Source organism: Dendropsophus ebraccatus, chromosome 6 (assembly GCF_027789765.1).
Source record: "Dendropsophus ebraccatus isolate aDenEbr1 chromosome 6, aDenEbr1.pat, whole genome shotgun sequence".
In the NCBI taxonomy this organism is placed as follows: domain Eukaryota; kingdom Metazoa; phylum Chordata; class Amphibia; order Anura; family Hylidae; genus Dendropsophus; species Dendropsophus ebraccatus.
The window spans coordinates 141,435,021-141,444,867 of NC_091459.1; the positions used below are offsets into that span (position 1 = coordinate 141,435,021).

The 9,847-nt window shown below is 43.6% G+C and overlaps 1 long non-coding RNA gene across 2 annotated transcripts in view; it reads right to left on the minus strand.

Annotated features, from left to right (window-relative positions):
- The window catches only part of LOC138795128 (uncharacterized), a 118,677-nt gene extending 112,627 nt beyond the window's left edge, over positions 1–6,050 (minus strand). The window contains exons 1-2 of one of the 2 annotated variants that reach the window (XR_011363578.1): positions 5,975–6,050; positions 3,564–3,719 (exon numbers count right to left, since the gene is read on the minus strand). This is a non-coding gene — a long non-coding RNA (uncharacterized lncRNA). Of the gene's footprint in view, positions 1–3,563; positions 3,720–5,829; positions 5,910–5,974 lie in introns of those variants that run through there. The other variant, XR_011363577.1, reaches the window with a different exon arrangement.
- Positions 6,051–9,847: the final 3,797 nt, after the last annotated feature.

Here is a 9,847-nt window from a genome sequence, read left to right on the forward strand (position 1 = left end):
CATATGACCTTAGCCCAATGGGTATATGACCCCAGCCTAATGGGCATATGACCCCACCCCAATGGGTATATGACCCCAGCCTAATGGGCATATGACCCCAGCCCAATGGGTATATGACCCCAGCCTAATGGGTATATGACCCCAGCCAAATGGGTATATAATCCCAGCCTGATGGGTATATCATCCCAGCCTAATGGGCATATGACCCCAGCCCAATGGGTATATGACCCCAGCCTAATTGGTATATGGTCCCAGCCTAATGGGTTTATGACCCCAGCTCAATGGGTATATGACCCCAGCCCAATGGCTATATGACCCCAGCCCAATGGGTATAGGATTCCAGCCTAATGGATATATCGTCCCACCCCAACGGGTATATGACCCCAGCTCAATGGGTATATGACCCCAGCCTAATTGGCATATGACCCCAGCCCAATGGGTATATGGCCCCAGCCTAATGGGTATATGACCCCAGCCTAATTGGTATATGGTCCCAGCCTAATGTGTATATGACCCCAGCTCAATGGGTATATGACCCAAACCTAACGGGTATATGACCCCAGCCTAATGAGTATATGAAAGATTTTTTTTTTTTTTTTTTGCTGAACTATCCCTTTAAAAAGCCTAACGTGTGAATAAGACAATTAAAGAGTAGAGTACTTGTCATTATAAATAACTTTGGACATTTCATTGGGTATGTTTAAAGTTATTGATCACAGTGGGACCCATATATCTGCTTGCTAACTCTGGCACTTTAACCTTATAGACTATAATGGGGATAAAGTGTCGGAATCAGGGAGTGCTTCGATGAATTTGTGAATCGAATCTTAGAGAATTTTAATAAAACAGCTAAAACTATAGTAGCTACAGTACTGGGACTATTACAGAAGGGCAGATTTGGTAAAGCATGTTGCTGTAAAATCGCAAAAATCGGAAAATCACAATTAAAAAAAAATCTCAGTCAGCCAGTCATCTAATTTCGGCCATTCCTCTCCTCTCTGTCCCTATATCCCTCTGTTAGTCTCTCCCTGCTCTGCACAGTGGCCTGCTGCCATCCTGCTCTCTCCTCCACACACAACTGACTGGCCGTCTCCGTTACCTGACATCACTGAGGGGCCTGCAGCTGTTTAGACTGGCGCTAGGGATTATGGGTAATCCCTTTCTCCCGCCCAGTGACGCTCCAAACAGCATATGCGGCCGTCATTTTTTTTTTTTTTTTTTGCGATTTTCCTCAACAAATTCACAAGGTTTTTCTTTGTAGAACGAAGCAAATTGACATCGCAATTCACAGTAAATCTTGATTTGCTTCGATTATCTCTAATCATGATGTTTATCTGGTAAAAGTCAACGATCAGCGAATGATTGCTCGCTCCTCGGCTGATCATCTTTATTACATATCTGCAGATAATTGTTCTTTGCAATAGGGCCCCTATACTCACTCATACTATACTATACTCACTTATACTCACTCATTTACTTTACTATACTCACTTATACTATACTATACTCACTTATACTATACTATACTATACTCACTCATACTATACTCATATACTTTACTATACTCACTCATACTATACTATACTCACTCATACTATACTCATATACTACTGTATATTCACTCATATACTTTACTATACTCACTCATACTATACTCATATACTATACTATACTCACTCATACTATACTCATGTACTATACTATACTATACTCAATCATACTATACTCATTTACTATACTATACTCACTCATATACTTTACTATACTCACTCATACTATACTCATATACTTTACTATACTCACTCATACTATACTCATATACTTTACTATACTCACTCATACTATACTCATATACTATACTATACTATACTCACTCATACTCATTTACTATACTCACTTATTGGTGGCTCACTTCTAGGGGAACATAGCCCAATGCTTTTCTCTCTATTTCCAAGGGCCAGGCTGTGTCATGTGACTATATTGTGACTGCAGCATGCAGGATATCAGTGTTGCAGTATTATAACGCACTGCATACTCTCCATATAGAAATGAGTGATCTCCAACCTGTCCATTTACTGTTGCCCAAATGACAACTCCCTGATCCCCCTCCCCCATGCTGCCCAAAGACTCGGTACCAGCTGCCCTGCTCTGTGCATACATAGATATCAGCAATACAGAATACATGCTTGTCTGGACATAGAGACGTATTGGAAGACGAGTCCGTAATCTGCGAAATGGTGAATCGCCGCTCTCTGACACGCAGAGAATAGCCCTCACAGGTCACATAATGGCCACTGTGTAAACTGGAGATGGCAGCTGTGCAATTCATATTGTGACACATTACTATGCCTCTAAGCAAGAATGTATGTGTGTATGTATGTGTGTATGTATTCTGAAGCCGGGTAACCCAATATACAAAATATAACGCAGCGCAAGAGAAAAACTTCCCTATATATGGAGCTGACCTGAAAATGTCAATGTAATTATGTTATTTGCTATGGAAGCCGCAGCTCTCTGTGTAGAACGGTTATCTTATAAGAGGTTCCGCTTGATTCTTATGCTCTGGAATATTTAACCACTTTATAGTGACACATCGGAAGACAAAAAAATTAATATATATATATATATGTATATATATATATATATATATATATATATATATATGTAGAAAAAGAGATCAGGTTGGGCATGGATGTAATGGATGTATACAGTCCCATTGCAGCTGGGCTGTAGAACCTGGTTCGCCATAAATTAACTGTTACAATTGCAATTTACAGATTCCATGTCGGCAAACTATCTAGGATAAGCCAGCAGTTTTAAAAGGTCAGATAGCCCCCTTTAAGGGGGTTATCCAGTGGTACAAAAACATGATGGCCACTTTCTTCCAGAGACCGCACCGCTCTTGTCTCCAGTTCAGGTGCAGTTTGCAATTAAAGGGGGAACTCTGGCAAAAATATTTTTCTTTCAAATCAACTGTTTTCAGAAAGTTATATAGATTTGTAATTTACTTCTATTTAAAAATTTCCAGTCTTCCAACACTTATCAGCTGCTGTATGTCCTGCAGAAAGTGGTGTATTCTCTCCAGTCTTACACAGTCCTCTCTGCTGCCACCTCTGTCCATGTCAGGAACTGTCCAGAGCAGTAGCAATTCCCTATAGAAAACCTCTCCTGCTCTGGACAGTTCCTGACATGGACATAGGTGGCAGCAGAGAGCACTGTGTCAGACTGGAAAGAATACACCACTTCCTGCAGGACATATAGCAGCTGATAAGTACTGGAAGACTGGAGATTTTTTTTTTAATAGAAGTAAATTACAAATCTGTATAACTTTCTGAAAAATTTAAAATGAAAAGATTTTCGCTGGAGTACCCCTTTAAGCTACATTCAGTTCAATGGAACTAAGCTGCTAAACCCCACCAAAACTAGAGGCAAGAGCGGTGCTGTCTCTGGAAGAAAGTGGCCATGTTTTTTTTTAACACTTGATAACCCTTTTAATAATTTTATTTACATTTTATATATTAGGAAGAAAAAGGGTTCAGTATTTCCTATTCCAGCAGTGTTACCTTATGTAGGATCCATGCTATAAAGGGTCCAGGACGCTTTATGGAGGAGTCCTCCTGTCCAGTTTGGAGAGTTCGGCCATTAAGGTGTCCGATGAGTATTTTTATCTCAGGACATATAGACTTCTGTTATCTGTAAACCTCTTCCACAGCTGAATCCTACAGGAATATGAAGGCCTAGTCATAATAATTTATCATTTATCATTATAAAAATAAGATTTGCCAGACGTTCTGTGTTATTCTGGGCCTGTAAAACCCACAACGCATGTAATATTTATGGCTCTGGCCTTTACAGTCATAATGAGCTCTAAAGTTCAATGAAATAATGTATGTAATCCAAACAAGTGATTCCCAGAACCCGACTCCATGGTAATAAGCTTGGAGGGTGCTTGGCTACAGATAAGGCACGAGCGCTCATCATGTATATAGCTGTATATATGTATCTGCACATAACTCATACAGGGACAAGTCATCACTTAGATGGTCGGAGGAGATTGTCCGGGGCCCCAAGAGCACCTGACACTGAGGTGCTTATTGTAAAGCTTTTCCACCATATCATAACCCTGGAGTGGTAGATATAGGGCGGCGTTCTTGGCTCCAATTGGAAGTGTATGGTGTATCTGTGTGTGATGGCCCCGTTACACATCCGACAGTTGTCTGGCGAGTTTGGCTATCTTTTTTCTAGTGTGTATGGGGGCCTTCTGGTGGCCATCACACACAGGTAAACCATAAGGCCCCTATACACACTAGAAAAAAGTTAGCCAAACTCACCAATTTTGGTTGGACCAGACAACTGTTGAATGTGTATGGGGGCCTCCCAACTCAGCCTTGATAGAGGATGTCGGGAAAGAAAAGGCTCATGTTGGATTTCAACTGCCTGATCCTTTTATTCTTAGAGTGATAAGTCATCATCAGAGGAGTCTGGCAGCGGCTTATGCTTGCTCTCTCCATTCAGAATGCATAAACGCTTGGCTGAGCTGAGCATTCATGTGAATGGGAGGATCGGGAGGGATAGCAGGGATTCGACAGCTCACCAAGCTTGCAGCTGGTCTGCGTTTAGGAGTGGGCTGAAGCCTGTGTGCTTTGTGGGAGACGAATGAGGATTGGTGGATACCTATGGTCTGGAATATGGTGTTAGGTCTATGTAGAAACTGTGGTGTGAGGTGCCTGCATTGCCATTGGTGGCCCAGTGTCAGTTGCCTTCATTACCATTGGCGGCCCAGTGTGAGGTGCCGGCATTACCATTGGTGGCCCAGTATGAGTTGCCTTCATTTCCGTTGGCGGCCCAGTATGAGTTGCCTTCATTACCATTGGGGCCCAGTATGAGTTGCCTTCATTACCATTGGGGCCCAGTATGAGTTGCTTTCAATACCACTGGCGGCCCAGTATGAGTTGCCTTCATTACCGTTCGCAGCCCAGTATGAGTTGCCTTCATTACTATTGGCGGTCCATTGCGAGTTGCCTTCATTACCATTGGTGGCCCAGTATTAGATGCCTTCATTACATTGGTGGCCAAGTATGAGTTGCCTGAATTACTATAAGTGGCCCAGTAGGAGTTGCCTGCATTACTATTAGCGGCCCAGTATGAGTTGCCTGCATTACTATTAGCGGCCCAGTATGAGTTGCCTGCATTACTATTAGCGGCCCAGTAGGAGTTGCCTGCATTACTATTAGCAGCCCAGTAGGAGTTGCCTGCATTACTATTAGCGGCCCAGTAGGAGTTGCCTGCATTACTATTAGTGGCCAAGTATGAGTTGCCTGCATTACTATTAGCGGCCCAGTATGAGTTGCCTGCATTACTATTGGCAGCCCAGTATGAGTTGCCTGCGCTACTATTGGCGGCCCAGTGTGAATTGCCTGCTTTACTATTGCTGGTCCAGTGTGAGTGTTACCTTCCTTACCGTTGGTGTCATGAGGAGTAACTTGAAGGATTGTCTAGCATGGCCTGTAGTGTCATGGAAGATGACTGTGATGAAGGTTCTTAGCAGTGGAGGTGAACAGCATGTGGCCTTGGTGCTAGTTCTCCCCAAGGCATATGGGGAGTATTATCAGCCTGTTAATGGGTCAGTTCATGTACCAGATTAATGGGCTCCAAGACTACTGTAGGTTGTTGGGAACTGGGCCCAAGCCTGGTAAGACTTACATAAGACTTACACAGAACTTAATGTATCTTGTGGACCGTCTCATACAACATGGCGGTAGTGGAGGGTGAGAGCGGAAGGGCAGCAAGTCTGAGCTTCAGCCTGTGAGCCTTCATTCATACAATTACCTTTTGACTAAAGCTACAAATCGCCAGTATGTGTTCTTCTAATGAAGAGCAAAGACGGAACCGTCGTGTACAATGGTGTAACCGCTGTCCGATGCCACATTCTATATGCAAATAGTACTTGATGGTGGACATTGTGGAGTCTTACCAGGGTGGTGGAAACGCTGAAGACTTAAGAGGAGATTTATCAAACATGGTGTAAAGTGAAACTGGCTCAGTTGCCCCTAGCAACCAATCAGATTCCACCTCTCATTCCTCACAGACTCTTTGGAAAATGTAAGGTGGAATCTGATTGGTTGCTAGGGGTGACTGAGCCAGTTTCACTTTACACCATGTTTGATAAATCTCCCCCTTTGTGCTTTATCTATAAGTAGTGGAGGGTGGTGGAGCCATAGCGTACTATTTTTTGCTACCCCTTTAAAAACTGTCTATTTTTTTTTTTTGTGTGCAAAGTTTACACCATCTATTACTTGGCTTGAAGTCCGCCAGAATTTTCAGCCAGATTCAGGTCCAATTCACGCCCCATTTTTGCATAAGCCCCGCCTCTTAATTTAAAAAGTATGTAAACTTCATAATAAATATGGAAAAAAAAGTCCTTGTGTGCCACTTTTTCTAATTTAGTATATCTGGGCCATAGTGCCCACCGCTCTGTTCGCCTCTCTACAGTCTTCAGCACATAATCCTGACTTGGTAATTTAACATAATACACACACTAGAGCAGGCGTAGGGAACCTTAGCTCTCAGGCTGTCGCAAAACTACAACTCCCATCATGCCTGGACAGCCAAAGCTTTAGCTTTGGCTGTCCAGGCCTGATGGGAGTTGTAGTTTTGCGACAGCTGGAGGGCCTAAGGTTCCCTACTCGTGCGCTATAGCCAGATTGAACCAATGAGGAAACCTGCTGTGTATACTACTGTATATATCCTTTATATTATAGTATTTTTTTATTTTTTTTAAATTGCCTAGAGCGCTGGAATGAATCTAGCATTGTAATTAATAGTAATGGCCCCATTACAAGGAGTAAATGAATCGAAGTGCCCTCGGAGTGCATCTCTAATCAGAATATAATAGCGCTGACATGCAGGGTGCGCCCACCGCCGCTCACCCCCTATTCAATATGCAGTGAAAATCCGCAGTCATGCTGCACACACTGGGGAGAGGCTCCAAAGCTTTCCTGCAATGTCATTTCAATGGAGCTCAAAGGCCCCCCCGCTAGGGAAAGTGAATGAGACTTTGTGCCAGGGGCCTGGTATAGAACTCCCAATACCTACCTGCTCACTCAAAGCCTTCCCCGCTGAGCAGGAATCTCCAAACAACCAGCCTTCAAAAAATGGAAAGGGGGCTACGTGTGTGTGCCGGGTGGGGGAGGGCCGGCCGCACGGTGTCGAATGCTGACACGGTTTCGATGGTGATGTACGGATAATAGTAAGAAACTATGACGCCATTATTCTTTTTGTCCGTTCTGATTTATGTCAACTGATATCTTGTCTATAGAATGTGCTATTGTATACTATACAGGACCGTATGTATATACTCTTTATTTATGCACCAAAGAATGCAGAATTCTCCTCCCTTATATCTTCATGTGTATAGTGTACCTGTCACTTTAAAAAAAGTATAGACACGTCTAAGGCCATGTTCATACACTGTATTATTTCATTTAATAACGGCCACCATTTAAAATTAAAATAACGGCTTCCATTGAAGTCTATGGAAACAACAGCCGTTAGTTCACACAATGCATTGAATAGCATCCTCGGTTGGCAACGGCCATCAAGTTAATGTTTGTGTCATTAATGTGAGCGAACAACGGCCACTATTTCAGATTATTTTTATTAACCCTCCTTCTATCAACGGAGAAGTCCCACGCAAGGGACAAAATACAGGCAGGCAGAGGAGTGGAGGAAAATAATAAATCATGTTAAAGGCGTTGTCCAGCGAAAATCTTTTTCTTTCAAATCAACTGATATCATAAAGTTATATAGATTTGTAATTTATTTCTATTAAAAAATCTCAAGTCTTCCCATACTTATTAGCTGCTGTATGTCCTGCAGGAGATGTTTTTTTATTTTCAGTCTGACACAGTGCTCTCTGCTGACCTCTCTGGCCGAGACAGGAACTCTGTCTCGGTTTTATATGAATCCCTATAGAAAACCTCTCCTGCTCCGGACAGTTCCTGTCTTGGCCGGAGAGGTCAGCAGAGAGCGCTGTGTCAGGCTGAAAATGAAACAACATTTCCTGCAGGGTATACAGCAGCTAATAAGTATGGGAAGACTTGAGATTTTTAAATAGAAGTAAATTACAAATCTATATAACTTTCTGACACCAGTTTATATAAAAGAAAAAGATTTTCGCTGGATAATCCCTCATGCCTTGTGATCTGCAGATATGCTAGCTGCAATGTCACATATCAAGTTGAGTGATTGCCCGCTCAGTCAATCAGAGACACCGTCCCAGTCATTGACTGGCTGAGCGGGCAATAGCTCAGCTGGGCCGTGACATTGCAGTTAGCAGAGCCCGGTACGTGGAATTGTAGTTAGCAGGGCCGGGCGGTGACATTGCAGTTAGCAGAGCCGGGTACATGAAGTTGTAGTTAGTAGAGCTGGGTACATGACGTTGCAGTTAGCAGAGCCGGGCGGTGACGTTGCAGTTAGCAGAGCCGGGCCGTGACGTTGCAGTTAGCAGAGCCGGGTACGTGATGTACCCAGTTTCCAGCAAAGGATGAAAACTGGCTACTGTGAAGGGGACTCTGGAGCGGTGCAACGTAGGCAAGGGGACAGGTGAGTTTACATGTTTGTTATTTTCTCACAACCCTCTGCCTGCCAATTGTAATTTTGGTACGACTTTTGACTTTTGAATTAAATGGATGTTTTAAAATTAGCCGCACCCAAAAGGGCCACCTCGAACCTAACCTAGAATAATGTTCTAGTGGCCGTCATTGTAGTATGTTAAAAAACTGACGTTATTTGATACTCAAACCAACAGCTGTGGTTTTGAGTAGCAAATAACGACTGTTTTAAATCGTTGTGTGAACATAGCCATAGAGTCATGTGAAAAGTTTCGATGGGTAAGGGTCTGAGTGTTCGTGCCCTCACCGATCGACTGTGGCCAAGACTGTAGGGTAGATGGCTTAAAATCCACCAACCGACAATTCATCTCTGCACCGCTGCCTCCCCGCTCACTTCCTGGTTTAGATCAGGGGAGCCATGGAGGGGAGCGATGCTGGGACGCAGTGGTACTGAGATGAATCAGCTTAGCATTACTGTCTCTCCCACTGAGCTTACAGATGTCTCCAGGGACAATCCAAGGCCTGGAGATGAGTGTAAGCTCAGTGGAAGAGAGGGAGTGAGAACTATACTTACGGCTCCCGGCCACCTGAGTGTGTCACAGCCTGGCCACCACTCTCAGATTAGAAAAAGGTGGTCGAGAATTTAGGTGGTCGAGCTATCAACATGGTCGAGAATTTAGGTGGTCGAGCTATCAACATTATGGAGGAAGAAAGGGGTCAAACTAGTAAAAAAAAAAAAGCAATTTTGCTAATGCAAAGCATTTGCAAAATTACTTTCTTTTACATTCTCTATCACCTAACAAAAGTTTAGGTGATGGGAATACCCTTTTAGCCCTCCCTATAGAGAACACGGGAAGGTTTAGCCGTTCTGAACACTCCTATGTATGGGTAGGACCAGCGCCAATGGGGAGATATAACTGACACCTGAACAGGGGCGTAACTAGAAAAGGCTGGACCCCATAACAAACTTTTGATCGGGTCCCCCACTTCCGAGTGACCACTAGTCATAACCGCTTGAAGTTAAAGGGACAATTGCAGATCCCGGAAGGCCTCTTCGGCCACCGGGTGCTTCAAATGACGACAGCTCAGGGGGACCAGTGTATTGCAGAAGCGGGCAAGAGGGCCCTCTGATGCGGTGGGCCCCATAGCAGCAGCTATGGCTGCTACAGAGGTAGTTACGCCCCTGTACCCGTTCAACCGTCAGTTATTGAAGGTGTATGGGCGCCATAAAGATT